Below are 18650 nucleotides of genomic sequence, written 5' to 3'. Positions count from 1 at the left end.
CGTGTTCTCAAGGAAAGACTTTTCTGACCCCTGTAATGGTGTGACTCTTCTATAATAAGTTCTCATGGCATCATGTATGTCTGTTTTACATCACTCAGCCAGCTGTATTTACACTATCAGTATAATGATTTGATCCATCCTCTCTCTCTACTTCCCTGGAGAAGGGCTTCCCTAGTGGCTTAGAGGGTAAAGCGTCCACCTGCAATGTGGGAGACTGGGGAAGATCCCCTGGAGAAGGGAATGGCAACCAACTCCAGTACCCTTGCCTGGAAAATCCCATGGGTGGAGGAGCCTGGGAGGCTGCAGTCCATGGGGTTGCAAAGAGTCGGAGATGACTGAGAGACTTCACTTTCACTTTTCCTCTCTCCACTAGGTACTTAGGGGCACCAGGGTGCAGATTGTATGTTTCTGCTTACCAGTGGTTCTCCATTATCTAGCAGGATTCACCTGGTACAGTGAACAGGATATGCCTGCTCAGTGAACAACTGTTTAATTTTCAGATATCATTTTTAAACTAAGTAAAAAGTCATTATGATGGAAATTAATTTCAATAGCATAAGAAAACACAAACACCTCGCTTTGGATAAAGCCCAAATTTAAGTAATTTTCCAGTTGTGATGTGTATAAAAGCAAGCAAAGTACTTGATGAACTATTATCTTACCCACGAAATAAAAGTAGGCAAAAAGTAATTATATAAGAGGAGATTTTGTCATTCTCAATCTATGTAATTGTAATAGGAGAATTTGATAGACTGTTACAATGATAATGGAATACAGTGAACTACATTTGTCTTCTTTTTGTGAGTGTAATTTACTAAACAACTTTCAAATATTATTTACTTTTCATAACTGCAAATGTGAATGGAATTTGAAAACAGGTTGCTTGGTTCCAGAGCTTAAGCTATTATTATAGTGGTGCTTTGCTGTAGCAATTTTGTGTGTATAATATTGGCTGTCATTTGTCAAACATCTGTCATGTGCCCGGCTCTCTGCTATGAGCTTTATATGTATGATCTCTCTTGAGCCTCATTGCTGGGTAGGTTTGTATTATTATCTCCATTTGTTAGATATACTCTGTGTAGTTGCATGTATTAGAAATTTGAAATTGATTATCACAAATAGGGGAAATCACTAATGCTTAAATATTTTAATTATTGAATTATAGTAGCTCTACAATGTTTTATTAGTTTCTACTGTAAAGCAAAGTGAATCAGTTATGTATATACAGATATCTCCTCTTTTTTTGGATTTCCTTCTTATTTAAGTCACTACAGAGCACTGAGCAGAGTTCCCTAAGCTATATAGTAGGTTCTCATTAGTTACCTATTTTATACATAGTATCCATAGTATATATAATGTCCAGGACATGGAAGCAACCTAAATGTCCATCAGCAGAGGATTGGAAAAAGAAGGTGTGGTACTAATGCTTAAAAATTCTTAAATATTATTTTTGTAAACAGGAATTTTTATCAGGAAGCAGTGCATGTCTTCTCTCTTACACTGTTGCAGTTTGCAGATTCTCTACCAACAGGGCATGTATTTACATAATACTTACTCAGTAAAACTACATTAAAGGTCAGGACTGTTACTGATTTGAAAGATTGTTTTAACTAAAATGTATTAAAACATTATCATTAGAAACCTTAGTAATATCTTCACCCAAAAATAAATAAAATATCGCAGACATCCCATTGATTACTATGAGTACTGCTCATCTGTTCTCTACACACGAGAAACTCATTTTCTTTGTCCCATGGATCAATGTCTGGATTGAGGGTAGAATGTATAAAAGTGGCGTAGGAAAAATTTTCTTTTCCTCACCCAGAAAATAAACATTGCCTCAGCACACAAGGGAAAAGTGAGTTGGGAGGATGTGGGTGTGCAGCTTGCCTGTTCATATTCTAATTAGAGTTTCTTTTCTTATAAACTGAGCTCTTTGCTGTTACCATTTTAAAAAATTCAATTTATTTTAATAGCTCTTTGAAGAAAAACAGCACCTTCGTAGCATCAGTTGCCTACTGAATTTTTTGTAACTATTAGGAAAATGAGCTCCATAAGTAGTAACTACTTTAATAGAAGTTATTAGGAAATTTCAAGAGTATATTAAGGTGGGAAGCTATGTCAACAGAGGCAGAATGAAGGCTTCAATTGAGGCAATTTTTTTTTTTTTTTTTGGTATTTTGGGCAAATAGAAGCAAGATAACTAAGAGAAAAATTGAATTATCTAACTCAAGAGGTTTTCTGGTCATGAGTCAATATTAGTTGTAGCAAAGTGCTGATCAGACTATGTGCAGATGAATTTTTCAGTGCCATCCATTGCTTTGTTGTGGCATCTGCATTTTTAATGCCACTAGATACGTATTTCCATATGTATGTAATAAAACATATGAGTACGTCAAGGCTGTATATTGTCACCCTGCTTATTTAACTTATATGCAGAGTACATCATGAGAAATGCTGGGCTGGAAGAAGCACAAGCTGGAATCAAGATTGCCAGGAGAAATATCAGTAACCTCAGATATGCAGATGACACCACCTTTATGGCAGAAAGTGAAGAGGAACTAAAAAGCCTCTTGATAAAAGTGAAAGAGGAGAGTGAAACAGTTGGCTTAAAGCTCAGCATTCAGAAAACGAAGATCATGGCATCCGGTCCCATCACTTCATGGGAAATAGATGGGGAAACAGTGGAAACAGTGTCAGACTTTATTTTTGGGGGGCTCCAAAATCACTGCAGATGGTGACTGCAGCCATGAAATTAAAAGACACTTACTCCTTGGAAGGAAAGTTATGACCAACCTAGATAGCATATTCAAAAGCAGAGACATTACTTTGCCCACAAAGGTCCGTCTAGTCAAGGCTATGGTTTTTCCAGTGGTCATGGATGGATGTGAGAGTTGGACTGTGAAGAAGGCTGAGAGCCGAAGAATTGATGCTTTTGAACTGTGGTGTTGGAGAAGACTCTTGAGAGTCCCTTGGACTGCAAGGAGATCCAACCAGTCCATTCTGAAGGAGATCAGTCCTGGGATTTCTTTGGAAGATTGATGCTAAAGCTGAAACTCCAGTACTTTGGCCACCTGATGCAAAGATTTGACTCACTGGAAAAGACTCTGATGCTGGGAGGGATTGAGGGCAGGAGGAGAAAGGGACAACAGAGGATGAGATGGCTAGATGGCATCACCGACTCGATGGACGTGCGTTTGAGTGAACTCTCGGAGTTGGTGATGGACAGGGAGGCCTGGCATGCTGCGATTCATGGTGTTGCAAAGAGTTGGACACGACTGAGTGACTCAGCTGAACTGGTGTATTAGACATAGTTTAAAAAGTAGTTTTGAAAAGGATACTATTGCAAAGGTAGACATGATTTAGATAATTTGGGAAAATCATAAAAATATGGTAGCATTTCAAATAAATAGTCTTTTTAGGTAATGTTTTTACATTTGTAAGAAGGCTTAGGGGCTAGAACTCACTTCACAGAATTTTATGAAAATGTCCAATATGGCAATGCCTCACTCCTTAGGGTTACAGGGTAATGTTTAAGTACAATGAGGTCAAAGATTCTGTATTCTGGTCTATACAGGTGGAGAAATAACTATGAATATAGATTTATATAACCATTAAGACCGAGATAATTAACCATGTGAATTGATTAATAATGTTACTTCCCACTATAAGTCTAATGTCTGTGTCCCCCCAAAATTCATGTGTTGAACCTTATCCCCAGTGTGAGCACTTTTGGATGTGTGAACTTTGGGAAGGGACTAGGTCATGAAAGCAGGTAGTTGTCTTTATAAAAGAGACCCCCAAAGGCAACCCTCACCGTGTGAAGTTACAGCAGAGTAAAAAGCGGTCCATGAATTAAAGTTCTACCACCTTCCTTATCTTGGATTTCCCAGCCTCTGAAACTGTAAGAAATAAACTTCTTTGGCTTATAAGCCACCCAGTCTGTGGTGTGGTGTTACAGTAGCCCAGGCTTATTAAATGGGCTCTTGCAGTGATCAGCTGCTACACAGCAAGTGACAGAGCTGAGACTCCTACCCAAGACCTACTCACTTGTATGATGTACCTTCTACAAAAGTTTATTTGAATAGCAGGCAATACAGATACACAAATCTTCAAATAGCACCAAAAGTACACCACGATAAGAAAATCTCCAAGCCTATAATTCTAGTCACCCATTTCTAAGAGACAACCACAGTTACCATTTACTAGTGATTTATTCTATTTCAGCAGGCATTTTAATGTATGTCACTGTGTGTGTGAAACCACATCATACATGCTATCCTGCATTTTTAAACTTTAGCAGTTTCTTCCATTCTAACAGATATAGCTACCTCATATATTGTAGAAGGTATCATATCACACCTATGATATTATGTATTATAATATTCTTGACGGACATTTAGGTTGCTTCCAGTCTCGTTTTATTACCAGCAGTGCTACAAAGACTCTTATATATACCATTTAGTAATTTTGTTTCAGGTGTCTCTTATAGTGGAGTTGAATTCTGCTTTTTGACATAATGTTAGAATATTTAAACCATTTACATTTATTGATAAGCTGGCTTAGTTCTATGATGTTTTTCACTTTTACATTTTCTCTTTATAACCTGTGATTTCTTTCTGTTTGTAGTCTGTCTGTAGTTCTCTAGTAATCAGTAAAGTTTATCTTTTTATCTATAATTGGTTCTCCAGAATTTGTGACAGTACTTTAAGTATTTCCTATGATAAACAATGATAGAATTAGCTTAGTACACATGAGTTTAATCCTTTAATTTTCTCTTCTCTACCACTCGTGTGATTTTATTACTTATTTCTTTGAAATATTAATAACTTTTGAACTTATACTTAGGTGTAAATGGTATCCTGGCCCATGACTATAAAAATAATGATTTCAGCCAGCTTGAACCACTTCTCACCTCAGTTTTCTCTTATCCCAATTTTTGTAAGTTACATCATGTTTGCCTCATCTGGGCTTATATTTGTATTTCTTTCTGCAGTTGTGGTGTTAATACTCATTGTCTTTGTGTAACAGGTAAAAAGACTCAGTGTTCCCTCCTGCTCCTTTTGCTATAGTTTCTCCATTCACCTCTCAGTTGAGATTCATCTACTGTTTCCATGAAGGGCTCTTGTAACTGTATTATAAATTCTCAATATTCAAGAAGAGTTTATTGCCTTTATCATTGAACAATAATTTGACTTGTTTATTAATCAGAACTCAATGCAGGAAACAAAAGCCATTTTAAGCAGCCTTCAGAAATATCTTGCAGAATAATACAGAACATACCCAACAGCAGAGTTATTACCTTGGAGGCAACCACTGCAAATGCTGAATTAAATCTGTAAACCTAGAGCTGCAATTTAGAGCTTCAGTTTAGTTCAGTCACTCAGTCGTGTCTAACTCTTTGCGACCCTATGGACTGCAGCACGTCAGGCTTCCCTGTACATCACCGATTCTCGTAGCTTGCTCAAACTCATGTCCATTGGGTCAGTGATGCCATCCAGCCATCTCATCCTCTGCTGTCCCCGTCTCCTCCTGCCTTCAATTTGGAAGGCAATTTAGAGCTTAGGAAGCTGGAATTAAGTTGCTACTGCTGCTGATAACATCATACCTGTCTTAGAAACCTAAAGGATAAAAAAAAATGAAACACTGCAGCAGAAAAACTGTTACCTTGCTTGCTAAAAAGAGACAGAAAATGAATTCAGCAGTTCTTCCCTCTAAATCTCACTGGAGTTCATTTGATTGGTGGATCCTAATTTGAAATAATAATAGACATATATGCATAAGAGTCTGGGGAGTGGAGTTTTTACCTTTTCTTATCTGCTGTCCTATAATATACACTAAATGGAAAATGGTATGAAAATCAAATTAACCAGCTCATAGTACCCATTATCTGGGTTAAAATAATATTTGTGTCTTTTTTCTTTTCTTGAGAAACTTATAAGCAATTCTATATTCTGTTGTAAAGGAATCTTAGTATAACTTCTCCCCCATCTTTGCCTACTTACTCTATGTGTTATTTAAGGTTCAGTAATATTAAGATATACTTCTAAACTTATTACTTCTGAGTTGTCTTCATTCTGGAGAATAATGTATATTCAACATATTTTGGAACACAATATTTATGGAATATTATATCTTACAATACATTATAATTATTACTACAGTTTTTCCCTCTTATTTGTGGTTTTGCTTTCCATTGTTTCAGCTACCAGGAGTCAACTATGGTCCAGAAATGTTAGATGGAAGATTCCAGAAGTAACCAATTTAAAAGTTTTAAATTATGCACCATTCTGAGTAGCATGATGAAATCTTGTGCTTTGCCACTCCATCCCACTGGGGTCCCTCACTGTGGGTAGTATCTGTTCCTGATGCCCAGCCATGGACGTCATCATGGCTTAAGGATAACCTGGTGTAGATGGTCTCCTTCTGACATATCAGAAGGTCATAGTAGCTTTTGACTGTCATTCACCTCTCTTCATCTCATCACATAGACATTTTATCTCCTCAGATCAACACAGCAAGAAGCGTAAGTACAGTAAGATATTTTGAGAGAGTCTACATTCCTGTAACTTTTATTACAGTATATTGTTATAATTTTTCTATTTTATTGTTATTACTGTGCATAAGTTATAAATTAAACTTTATACAAGACAATAAACAAACGTATATATGTAGTGTTTGATACTGTTCTCAGTTTTAGGTATCCACGGAGGATCTTGGAATGTACCTCCCATGGATAAGCAGGAACTACTGTATTATTCCTCCTTTACCGCTGGAGTATTGAACATGTATGGGTGGGATCATTTTTTTGTTGGCCTTCCTACCTACCTTTTTATTCGTAATTTATTATGTGCTGAAATTATTTCCACTGTAATTTGCTATCTTATTTCAATCTTACCCTGTTTTACTCTTTCTGTATTTTCAGCAGTGCCTGTTCTCTTTTGACTCTAGTTAGTCATTTCTTATTTTTTAATATAAATTTATTTTAATTGGATGCTAATTACTTTACAATATTGTATTGGTTTTGTCATATATCAACATGAAACCACCATGGGTGTACACATGTTCCCCATCCTGAACCCTCTTCCCACCTCCCTCCCATACCATCCCTCTGGGTCATCCCACTGCACCAGCTCCAAGTGTCCTGTATCATGCATTGAACCTGGACTGGTGATTCGTTTCACATATGATATTATACATGTTTCAATGCCATTCTCCCAAATCATCCCACCCTCGCCCTCTCCCACAGAGTCCAAAAGATTGTTCTATACATCTGTGTCTCTTTTGCTGTCTTGCATACAGGGTTATCATTACCATCTTTCTAAATTCCATATACATACATTAGTATACTGTATTGGTGTTTTTCTTTCTGGCTTACTTCACTCTGTATAATCAGCTCCAGTTTCATCCACCTCAAAACCGATTCAAATGTATTCTTTTTAATGGTTGAGTAATACTCCATTGTGTATCTATATCACAGCTTTCTTATCCAAACGTCTGCTGATGGACATCTAGATTGCTTCCATGTCCTGGCTATTATAAACAGTGCTGTGATGAACATTGGGGTACACGTGTCTCTTTCAATTCTGGTTTCCTTGGTGTGGAAGGAAGGGGATTGCTGGGTCATATGACAGTTCTATTTCTAGCTTTTAAAGGAATCTCCACTTTGTTCTCCATAGTGGCTGTACTAGTTTGCATTCCCACCAACAGTGTAAGAAGGTTCCCTTTTCTCCACACCCTCTCCAGTATTTATTGCTTGTAGACTTTTGGATTACAGCCATTCTGACTGGCATGAAATGGTAACTTATTGTGGTTTTGATTTGCATTTCTCTGATAATGAGTGACGTTGAGCATCTTATGTGTTTGTTAGTCATCTGTATGTCTTCTTTCAAGAAATATCTGTTTAGTTCATTGGCCCATTTTTTGATTGGGTCGTTTATTTTTCTGGAATTGAGCAGCAGGAGTTGCTTGTATATTTTTGAGATTAATTCTTTGTCAGTTGCTTCATTTGCTATTATTTTCTCCCATTCTGAAGGCTGTCTTTCCACCTTGCTTATAGTTTCCTTTGTTGTGCAGAAGCTTTTAAGTTTAATTAGGTCCCATTTGTTTGTTTTTGCTTTTATTTCCAATATTCTGGGAGGTGGGTCATAGAGGAGCCTGCTGTGATGTATGTCAGATTGTGTTTTGCCTATGTTCTCCTCTAGGAGTTTTACAGTTTCTGGACTTACATTTAGATCTTTAATCCATTTTGAGTTTATTTTTGTATATGGTGTTAGAAGTGTTTTAGTTTCATTTTTTTACAAGTTGTTGACCAGTTTTCCCAGCAAGACTTATTAAAAATATTGTCTTTTCTCCATTGTATATTCTTGCCTTTGTCAAAGATAAGGTGTCCATAGGTGCATGGATTTATCTCTGGGCTTTCTATTTTGTTCCATTGATCTATATTTCTGTCTTTGTCCCAGTACCATACTGTCTTGATGACTGTGGCTTTGTAGTAGAGCCTGAAGTTAGGCAGGTTGATTCCTCCAGTTCCATTCTTCTTTCTCAAGCTTGCTTTGGCTATTCGAGGTTTTTTGTATTTCCATACAAATTGTGAAATTTTTTGTTCTAGTTCTCTGAAAAATACCGTTGGTAGCTTGATAGGGATTGCATTGAATCTGTAGATTGCTTTGGGGTAGTATACTCATTTTCACTATATTGATTCTTCCGATCCATGAACACGGTATATTTCTCCATCTATTGGTGTCCTCTTTGATTTCTTTCACCAGTGTTATATAGTTTGCTATATATAGATCTTTAGTTTCTTTAGGTAGATATATTCCTAAGTATTTTATTCTTTTCATTGCAATGGTGAATGGGACTGTTTCCTTAATTTCTCTATTTTCTCATTATTAGTGTATAGGAATGCAAGGGATTTCTGTGTGTTGATTTTATATCCTGCAACTTTACTATATTCATTGATTAGCTCTAGTAATTTTCTGGTGGAGTCTTTAGGGTTTTCTATGTAGAGCATCTTGTCATCTGCAAACAGTGAGAGTTTTACTTCTTCTTTTCCAATCTGGATTCCTTTTATTTCTTTTTCTGATCTGATTGCTGTGGCCCAAACTTCCAAAACTATGTTGAATAGTGGTGGTGAAAGTGGGCACCCTTGTGTTATTCCTGACTTTAGGGGAAATGCTTTCAATGTTTCACCATTGAGGATAATGTTTGCTGTGGGTTTGTCATATATAGCTTTTATTATGTTGAGGCATTTTCTTTCTATTCCTGCCTTCTGGAGAGTTTTTATCATAAATGGATGTTGAATTTTGTCAAATGTTTTCTCTGCATCTATTGAGATAATCATATGGCTTTTATTTTTCAATTTGTTAATGTGGTGTATTACATTGATTTGCAGATATTGAAGAATCCTTGCATCCCTTGGATAAAGCCCACTTGGTCATGGTGTATGATCTTTTTAATATGTTGCTGGATTCTGATTGCTAGAATTTTTGTTAAGGATTTTTGCATCTATGTTCATCAGTGATATTGGCCTGTAGTTTTCTTTTTTTGTGGCATCTTTATCAGGTTTTGGTATTAGGGTGCTGGTGGCCTCATAGAATGAGTTTGGAAGTTTACCTTCCTCTGCAATTTTCTGGAAGAGTTTGAGTAGGATAGGTGTTAGCTCTTCTCGAAATTTTTGGTAGAATTCAGCTGTGAAGCTGTCTGGACCTGGGCTTTTGTTTGCTGGAAGATTTCTGATTACAGTTTCAATTTCCATGCTTGTGATGAGTCTGTTAAGATTTTCTGTTTCTTTCTGGTTCAGTTCTGGAAAGTTGTACTTTTCCAAGAATTTGTCCATTTCTTCCACGTTGTCCATTTTATTGGCATATAATTGCTGATAGTAGTCTCTTACGATCCTTTGTATTTCTGTGTTGTCTGTTGTGATCTCTCCACTTTCATTTCTAATTTTATTGATTTGATTTTTCTCCCTTTGTTTCTTAATAAATCTGGCTAATGGCTTGTCAATTTTATTTATCCTTTCAAAGAACCAGCTTTTGGCTTAGTTGATTTTTGCTATGATCTCTTTTGTTTCTTTTGCATTTACTTCTGCCCTAATTTTTAAGATTTCTTTCCTTCTCCTAACCCCAGGGTTCTTCATTTCTTCTTTTTCTAGTTGCTTCTGTTGTAGAGTTAGGTTATTTATTTGACTTTTTTCTTGTTTCTTGAGGTATGCCTGTATTGCTATGAACCTTCCCCATAGCACTGCTTTTACAGTGTCCCACAGGTTTTGGGTTGTTGTATTTTTATTTCAGTTCGTTTCTATGCATATTTTGATTTCTTTTTTGATTTCTTCTGTGATTTGTTGGTTATTCAGCAGCATGTTGGTCAGCCTCCATATGTTGGAATTTGTAATAGTTTTTCTCCTGTAATTGAGATCTAATCTTAATGCATTATGTTCAGAAAAGATGCTTGGAATGATTTCCATTTTTTTTTTTTTTTAATTTACCAAGGCTAGATTTATGGCCCAGGATGGATCTATCCTGGAGAAGTTTCCATATGTGCCTGAGAAAAAGGTGAAATTCATTGTCTTGGGGTGAAATGTCCTATAGATATCAATTAGGTCTAACTGGTCTATTGTATCGTTTAGAATTAATGTTTTCTTGTTAATTTTCTGTTTAGTTGATCTATCCATAGGTGTGAGTGGGGTATTAAAGTCTCCCACTATTATTGTTTTATTGTTAATTTCCCCTTTCATACTTGTTAGCATTTGTCTTACATATTGTGGTGCTCCTATGTTGGGTGCATATATATTTATAATTGTTGTATCTTCTTCATGGATTGATCCTTTGATCATTATGTAGTGTCCTTCTTTGTCTCTTTTCACAGCCTTCATTTCAAAGTCTATTTTATGTGCTATGAGTATTGCTACTCCTGCTTTCTTTTGGTCTCTATTTGTATGGAATATCTTTTTCTAGCCCTTCACTTTCAGTCTGTATGTGTCCCTTGTTATGAGGTGGGTCTTTGTAGACAACATATATAGGGGTCTAGTTTTTGTATCCATTCAGCCAGACTTTGTCTTTTGGTTGGGGCATTCAACCCATTTACATTTAAGGTAATTATTGATAAGTATGATCCCATTGCCATTTACTTTATTGTTTTGGGTTCAGGTTTATACACCCTTTTTGTGTTCCTGTCTAGAGAAGATCCATTAGCATTTGTTGGAGAGCTGGTTTGGTGGTGCTGAATTCTCTCAGCTTTTGCTTGTCTGTAGAGCTTTTGATTTCTCCTTCATATTTGAATGAGATCCTTGCTGGGTACAGTCATCTGGGCTGTAGGTTATTTTCTTTCATCACTTTAAGTATGCCCTGCCATTCCCTCCTAGCCTGAAGAGTTTCTATTGAAAGATCAGCTGTTATCCTAATGGGAATCCCCTTGTGTGTTATTTGTTGTTTTTCCCTTGCTGCTTTTAATATTTGTTCTTTGTGTTTGACCTGTGTTAATTTGATTAATATGTGTCTTGGAGTGTTTTGCCTTGGGTTTAACTGTTTGGAACTCTCTGTGTTTCTTGGACTTGGGTGAGTATTTCCTTCCCCATTTTAGGGAAGTTTTCAACTATTATCTCCTTAAGTATTTTCTCATGGTCTTTCTTTTTGTTGTCTTCTTCTGGGACTCCTATGAATCGAATATTGGGGCATTTAACATTGTCCCAGAGGTCTCAGAGATTGTCCTCATTTCTTTTAATTCGTTTTTCTTTTTTCCTCTCTGATTCATTTATTTCTACCATTCTATCTTCTGTCTCACTTATCCTGTCTTCTGCCTCTGTTATTCTACTGTTGGTTCCCTCCAGAGTGTTTTTGATATCATTTATTGCATTATTCATTATTGTTGACTCTTTTTTTATTTCTTCTAGGTCCTTGTTAAACCTTTCTTGCATCTTCTCAATCCTTGTCTCCAGGCTATTTATCTGTGATTCCATTTTGTTTTCAAGATTTTGGATTATTTTCACTATCATCATTCGGAATTCTTTATCAGGTAGATTCCCTATCTCTTCCTCTTTTGTTTGTTTTGGTGGGCATTTTTCCTGTTCCTTTACCTGCTGGGTATTCCTCTGTCTCTTCATCTTGTTAATATTGCTACGTTTGGGGTGGCCTTTCTGTATTCTGGCAGTTTGTGGAGTTCTCTTTATTGTGGAATTTCCTCACTATGGGTGGGGTTGGACAGGTGGCTTGTGTCAGTGTTGTGGTGCATGGAGCTGGATTTCATCTCTCTGGAGTGCAATGAAGTGTCCAGTAATATGTTATGAGATGTCAGTGGGTTTGGAGTGATTTTTGGCAGTCTGTATATTGAAGCTCAGGGCTGTGTTGCTGGAGAATTTGCATGTTATCTTGCTCTGGAACTTGTTGGTCCTTGGGTGCTGCTTGGTTTCAGTGTATGTATGGAGGCGTTTGATGAGCTCCTGTCAATTAATGTTCCCTGGAGTCAGGAGTTCTCTGGAGTTCTCAGGATTTGGACTTAAGCCTCCTGCTTCTGGTTTTCAGTCTTATTTTTACAGTAGCCTCAAGACTTCTCTATCTATATAGCACCATTGATAAAACATCTAGGTTAAAGATGAAAAGTTTCTCCACAGTGAGGGACACCAAAGAGGTTCACAGAGTTACATGGAGAAGAGAAGAGGGAAGAGGGAGATAGAGGTGACCAGGATGAGATGAGGTAGAATCAAAAGAGAGAGCAAGCTAGCCAGTAATCCCTTCCTTATGTGCGCTCCACGGTCTGGACCACTCAGAGATGTTCATGGAGTTATACAGAGAAGAGAAGAGGGAGGAAGGAGACAGAGGTGGCCAGGAAGATAAAGGGGAAATCAAAAGGAGAGAGACAGATCCAGCCAGTAATCAGTTCCCTAAGTGTTCTCCACTGTCCGGAACACACAAAGAGATTCACAGAGTTAGGTAGAGAAGAGAAGGGGGAGGAAGGAGATAGAGGCGACCTGGTGGAGAAAAAGAGTCCAAAGGGGGAGAGAGCAGTCAAGCCAGTAATCTTGTTCCAAAGTAAAAAATGGGTACTGATGATTGGGTTCTTAAAGGTACAAAGTTGATAACAAATACCAAAAAGCAGAGATTAAAAATCTAGAATAGAGGTTGGATTTTCAAAAATACAATATTAAAGAAAAAAACCATAAAATTATAAAATATATATATATGAAGTTTGCTTTGAGAAATAGGGTCTTCCTTTTTTTTTTGCAAAGTAATAGTAGGTTATAAAAATTAAAATTAAAGGAGTAATAGAGGACTTAAAAATTAAAAAAAAATTAAAATTGAATGATAGTAAAAATATATCTAGGACTTTCCCTGGTGTTGTGGTGGACAGTGTGGCGTCAGTTCCTTTTCCGATAATTCCTTGATCCAGCTTATATTTCTCAAGATTTATAGGCCCCATTCTATGTAGTCGGTACTAACTACAGGGTTTTAATTTATTGCACCTGTCACTTCCAAGGAGGTTCCCTCTGTTTTAGCGTCTGCTGTTTGCTGGTCTCTTCAGTGTCTAATTTCCACCCTGACACAAAGGGGTGGTGGTGGACACTTTTAGGCTCACTTGTTCAGTTGTGCTGTGGGGAGGGAGGGACGCTGAAAACAACACTGGCGTGTGCTCTCAGTGTCTCGGCCACACTGGGTTTGCCCCTGCTCACGGCGTGTGTGCTTTCCCTGTCTACACTGCTTAGGCTCTAGGTTGCTCTGCTAGGAACTGTCTGAGGCCGGCCCTGGGTTGTATGTACCTCCCAGGTCTAAGCCGCTCAGGTTCAGGCACTCAGGTAGTCCTCAGAGGCACAGACTCGGTTGCCCCTGTGTTTTGTGCCCTTCCCAGGTCCGAGCAGCTCAGGTGACCAGGTGTTTGGTGAGCACAGTCGCTGTGACTTATTGCCTCCCCTGTCCCTGCCACTTAGATTTCTGGGTGTACAACCGGTGCACCTTCTCAGGTGGATGTTGACCATCCAGAATCCCAAGAAGTCTTGGTTAGCAATGAAGCCTGCTTGCAGTTTGGTAGATAATGCCTCTCTGGGGCTATGATTGCTCCCTTCTGGCTCTGGCTGCCCTCGCCTGCCTGTCGCCGGAGGAGGATGGGCCAGTCTGCAGCTGGCTAGCTCTGCTCAGTCCTTTGTTCTGTGAGTGGGCCTGGCAGTGTCTTAGGTTAGAGCTTTGTGTGTGGTAGTTATCCCACAGTCTGGTTTGCTATCCCAAGGTAGTTCCCTGGGATTGCCCTCAGAGAATCAGGCCTGGTCCTTACTCTAAGCAATGCAGCCCTTGCCTCCTTGCCCAGCCCCCACTTGCTAGTGGCTGATGCACGCGTCTGCGCTGCTTCTCCCCTGGGGGAGTTACCATTGGGCACACAACCTGTGGGTTTTAATTATTTATTTATTTTTCCTCCTGTTTATGTTGCCCTCTGTGGTTCCAAGGCTCGCCACAGACTCGGCATTGAGAATGTTTCCTGGTATTTGGAAACTTCTCTCTTTTTTAAGACTCCCTTCCTGGGATGGAGCTCTGTCCCTACCTCTTTTGTCTCTCTTTTTATCTTGTATATTTTTTCCTACCTCCTTTCAAAGACAATGGGATGCTTTTCTGGGTGCCTGATGTCCTCTGCCAGCATTCAGAAGTTGTTTTGTGGAGCTTACTCCGCATTCATGAGAAACGCTGGGCTGGAAGAAGCACAAGCTGGAATCGAGATTGCCGGGAGAAATATCAGTAACCTCAGATATGCAGATAACACCACCCTTATGGCAGAAAGTGAAGAGGAACTAAAAAGCCTCTTGATAAAAGTGAAAGAGGAGAGTGAAAAAGTTGGCGTAAAGTGCAACATTCAGAAAACAAAGATCATGGCATCTGGCCCCATCACTTAATGGGAAATAGATGGGTAAACAGTGGAAATAGTATCAGACTTTATTTTTGGGGGCTCCAAAATCACTGCAGATGGTGACTGCAGCCATGAAATTAAAAGACGCTTACTTCTTGGAAGGAAAGTTATGACCAACCTAGATAGCATATTCAAAAGCAGAGACATTACTTTGCCCAAAAAGGTCCATCTAGTCAAGGCTATGGTTTTTCCAGTGGTCATGTATGGATGTGAGAGTTAGACTGTGAAGAAAGCTGAGCGCCGAAGAATTGATGCTTTTGAACTGTGGTGTTGGAGAAGACTCTTGAGAGTCCCTTGGACTGCAAGGAGATCCAACCAGTCCATTCTGAAGGAGATCAGCCATGGGTGTTCTTTGGAAGGACTGATGCTAAAGCTGAAACTCCAATATTTTGGCCACATCATGTGAAGAGTTGACTCATTGGAAAAGACTCTGATGCTGGGAGGGATTGAGGGCAGGAGGAGAAAGGGACAACAGAGGATGAGATGGCTGGATGGCATCACTGACTCGATGGACATGAGTCTGAGTGAACTCTGGGAGTTGGTGATGCATAGGGAGGCCTGGCGTGCTGCGATTCATGGGGTCGCAGAGAGTTGGACACGACTAAGCAACTGAACTGAACTCAGCGTTCAGATGTTCTTTTGATGAATATGTGGGGGAGAAGGTGGTCTCCCCGTCCTATTTCTCTGCAGTCTTAGAACCACCCCCCTAATTAGTCATATCTGTGATTATTTTTCTTCTTGGTTTCCATCTTTCTTTAACACTACTTCCAATGATTTATGTCCATATCTGTCTAATTGCATTTTCTCTGAGCTTGTGTTTGTGTCCCATGGAGTCTTGTTTTATAGAGGTAGCTGTTTCACACTACTTCTGAAATACAAGAGGGTGTGCCTGTCACAGTTTTAAGTTCTTCACAGGAAATTTTTTATACCTTGGTAACATTCTTTCTTGTCACTTATTTTTCCTGTTCTTTTTTCCCCTTTATTTTTGTAGTGTCTTTGTGTCAATATTCTATTAGTGTTCCATTATTATTAGTATCCATTCATTAAAAAAAGAATTAGTCTGTTTTGGGTATCTACAAATAGTGGTATGTCACAGGCAACAGTAGATTCTCCTTAATTCACAGTTGCTACCTGATGACGGAGCTGTGCATATGTGAATTCCTTTAGCTTTTACTACCACACTGCTCACAATATACCCTTTCTTCTTCAACATTTTATTCTTTATTACATCTGTGTATTTCCTCTTGTTGGTTCTTCCTTGTTTTACTTTATCACAGTGTAGTGTCAATGGCATATATTTTCACCACTACAAAGAATTATTGGCTCTATTACTTACAGTGGCTTATGTAATTTTGACCATTGTGCCTATTAGTTGCATCTGAGAGCTGTAGCTCTAGGGAAATATTCTGTTTCCTTTTGTACCTTATTCAACCTTCACTTCATTTGGCAGCCCTTTCTCATATGCTGTGGTTTGAATTAGAAATGTCTCCTGGTTTTACCTAATACCAGATTTGCTTCTCTCTCTCTGTCTCATTAATTTCAAATGAAAAGGGAAAGGAGGCAGTGTTATCTGTTTTCAAAATAGAAACCTAAGCAACTCAAAGCTCATACTCTAAATTACTCTGCTACACTAATACATTACATTCTCAATGCCCCACTACTATTTTTCTAAATAACCTATTATCTTAGGTTCTTGATAATTACAACTGGGGCTTTGGGTATTTACAAAGTTGTTTTATTCTTCTGCTTTGTGAATGCTAAGTGAGGTGATATTTAACATTTAATATATGACAAATGAGAAAAAAGTTAAAGTTTTGTTTTTTTTAGGAGCAATCATTTTTGTAAAAGTTATGATCAGAGTCTTCACATATCTCCTGCTGCTGCTGCTGCTGCTAAGTCGCTTCAGTCGTGTCCGACTCTGTGCGACCCCATAGATGGCAGCCCACCAGGCTCCCCCATCCCTGGGATTCACTAGGCAAGAGCACTGGAGTGGGTTGCCATTTCCTTCTCCAATGCATGAAAGTGAAAAGTCAAAGTGAAGTCGCTCAGTCGTATCTGACTCTTTGCGACCCCATGGACTGCAGCCTACCAGGCTCCTCCATCCATGGGATTTTCCAGGCAAGAGCACATGTCTCCTTAGGAATCAGAAATTCAGCCTCTATTACTCACTGTTGGTAAGTAATGACCACATATATGCTTGCCATGATAGCCATACATCATGACTCTCTTCTCTACGTGCGTGCATGCTTAGTTGCTATGTCCAACTATTGCTACCCCAAGGACTATTGCCCATCAGGCTCCTCTGTCCAAGGGATTCTCAAGGAATACTGGAGTGAGTTGCCATTAGTGTGAGTAGATAAGACACAAGTTTCCTACCATACTTGCACATGATGACACCTCCTCATTGAGGAAGTAATATCTTGGTTTCAAAGGCTTACCTTTTTTGCTTTTTCCTTATAGCCCATCACTTTCCACCATTTAATCATCTTCTTTCTCTTCCCCTTGTCTGCTTCTATCCTAGACGTTTCCACCTGTGTTGAGTCAACTGTCAGTCTTACTGCTTTTCATTGTTTCCTCCTGTCCATCTACCAGAAAACCTACACTCACATCCTCTGACCATTCCCCACTCCAGTACTCTTGCCTGGAGAATCCCATGGAGGGAGGAGCCTGGTAGGCTGCAGTCCATGGGGTCGCAAAGAGTTGGACACGACTGAGTGACTTCACTTTCACTTTCCCACTTTTATTTTACCCTTTACAAATAAACCAGTTGAAGAGCTAGATAATCTATTGGTGCCTACCATTATCTCCATTTTAGTGATAAGGAAACCAAGGCGAGGAAGAGGTCAAGTGATCGACTCTTATCTCAGTATAAGGCCTTCTCTCAAGGGAATTTCATCTTCCTGTGAAGACTTTTCCATTTACTTGTATGGTATTGATTCCTAAATGCATATCTGGACTTGATTTCTGATTCTCACTTAGGTCTCCTTTATTATTAATGAATTAAAAATGAGTATCTTACACAAATGAAAATGATATTTAAAACTACATTAATTTTTCTTCACACTTTTCAGTATACATACGTGTGTGTGTGTGTATATATATATATTTATTTATTTACAGTTTTTCTCTAGCAGTTATAGTCTTGCTTACCTGTTTCCTAAATGTTAGTTGTTGTATTGTTTAGTTGCTAAGTCATGTCCACCTCCTTTCTGACTCCATGAACTATAGCCCTCCAGGCTCCTCCATCCATGGGATTTTCCAGGCAGGAATACTGGAGTGGGTTGTCATTTCCTTCTCCAGGGAATCTTTGCCACCCAGGATTCCAACCTGCATGCCCTGCATTAGCAGGCAAATTCTTTACCACTGAGCCACCAGGGAAGCCTTCCTAAGTGTTAAGATCCTGCTACTCCTGGTAAATTCTTCCATATTTGCTACCAGAGTGTAAATTCTCTGAGCGATCTTCATTTAAAATCAGTTTAATGATACAACTCGCCATGGACTGCTGCTAGCCATCCTATTTGCAGCCTCTTCTAAGTCTAATCATATTTTCATACAACTGCTACAAACATGTATAAACAATTTGTCATGTCACTCTTTTGCTCAGAAGTTGTAGTAGTTCTCTATGAATATTGGAGAATATTCTTTAATCATTCATTCAACACATAGTTATTGACCTCTTACAGTGTTTCAGGCACTGGTGTAACTGTCACAAGACAAACAAGATCTCACTGTCATAGACAGAAACAGATATATATCTAATATATATA

At 38.5% G+C, this 18650-nt stretch overlaps 1 protein-coding gene across 1 annotated transcript in view; it reads left to right on the top strand.

Annotated features, from left to right (window-relative positions):
* UNC13C (unc-13 homolog C) overlaps positions 1-18650 on the top strand; it is a 655255-nt gene that overhangs the window by 184774 nt on the left and 451831 nt on the right. The gene's annotated exons all lie outside the window — the stretch shown is intronic.

This window comes from Budorcas taxicolor, chromosome 10 (genome assembly GCF_023091745.1).
Source record: "Budorcas taxicolor isolate Tak-1 chromosome 10, Takin1.1, whole genome shotgun sequence".
NCBI lineage: Eukaryota > Metazoa > Chordata > Mammalia > Artiodactyla > Bovidae > Budorcas > Budorcas taxicolor.
Note: the sequence above shows the minus strand (reverse complement) of the source record. Positions and strands in the feature narration are given on the sequence as shown.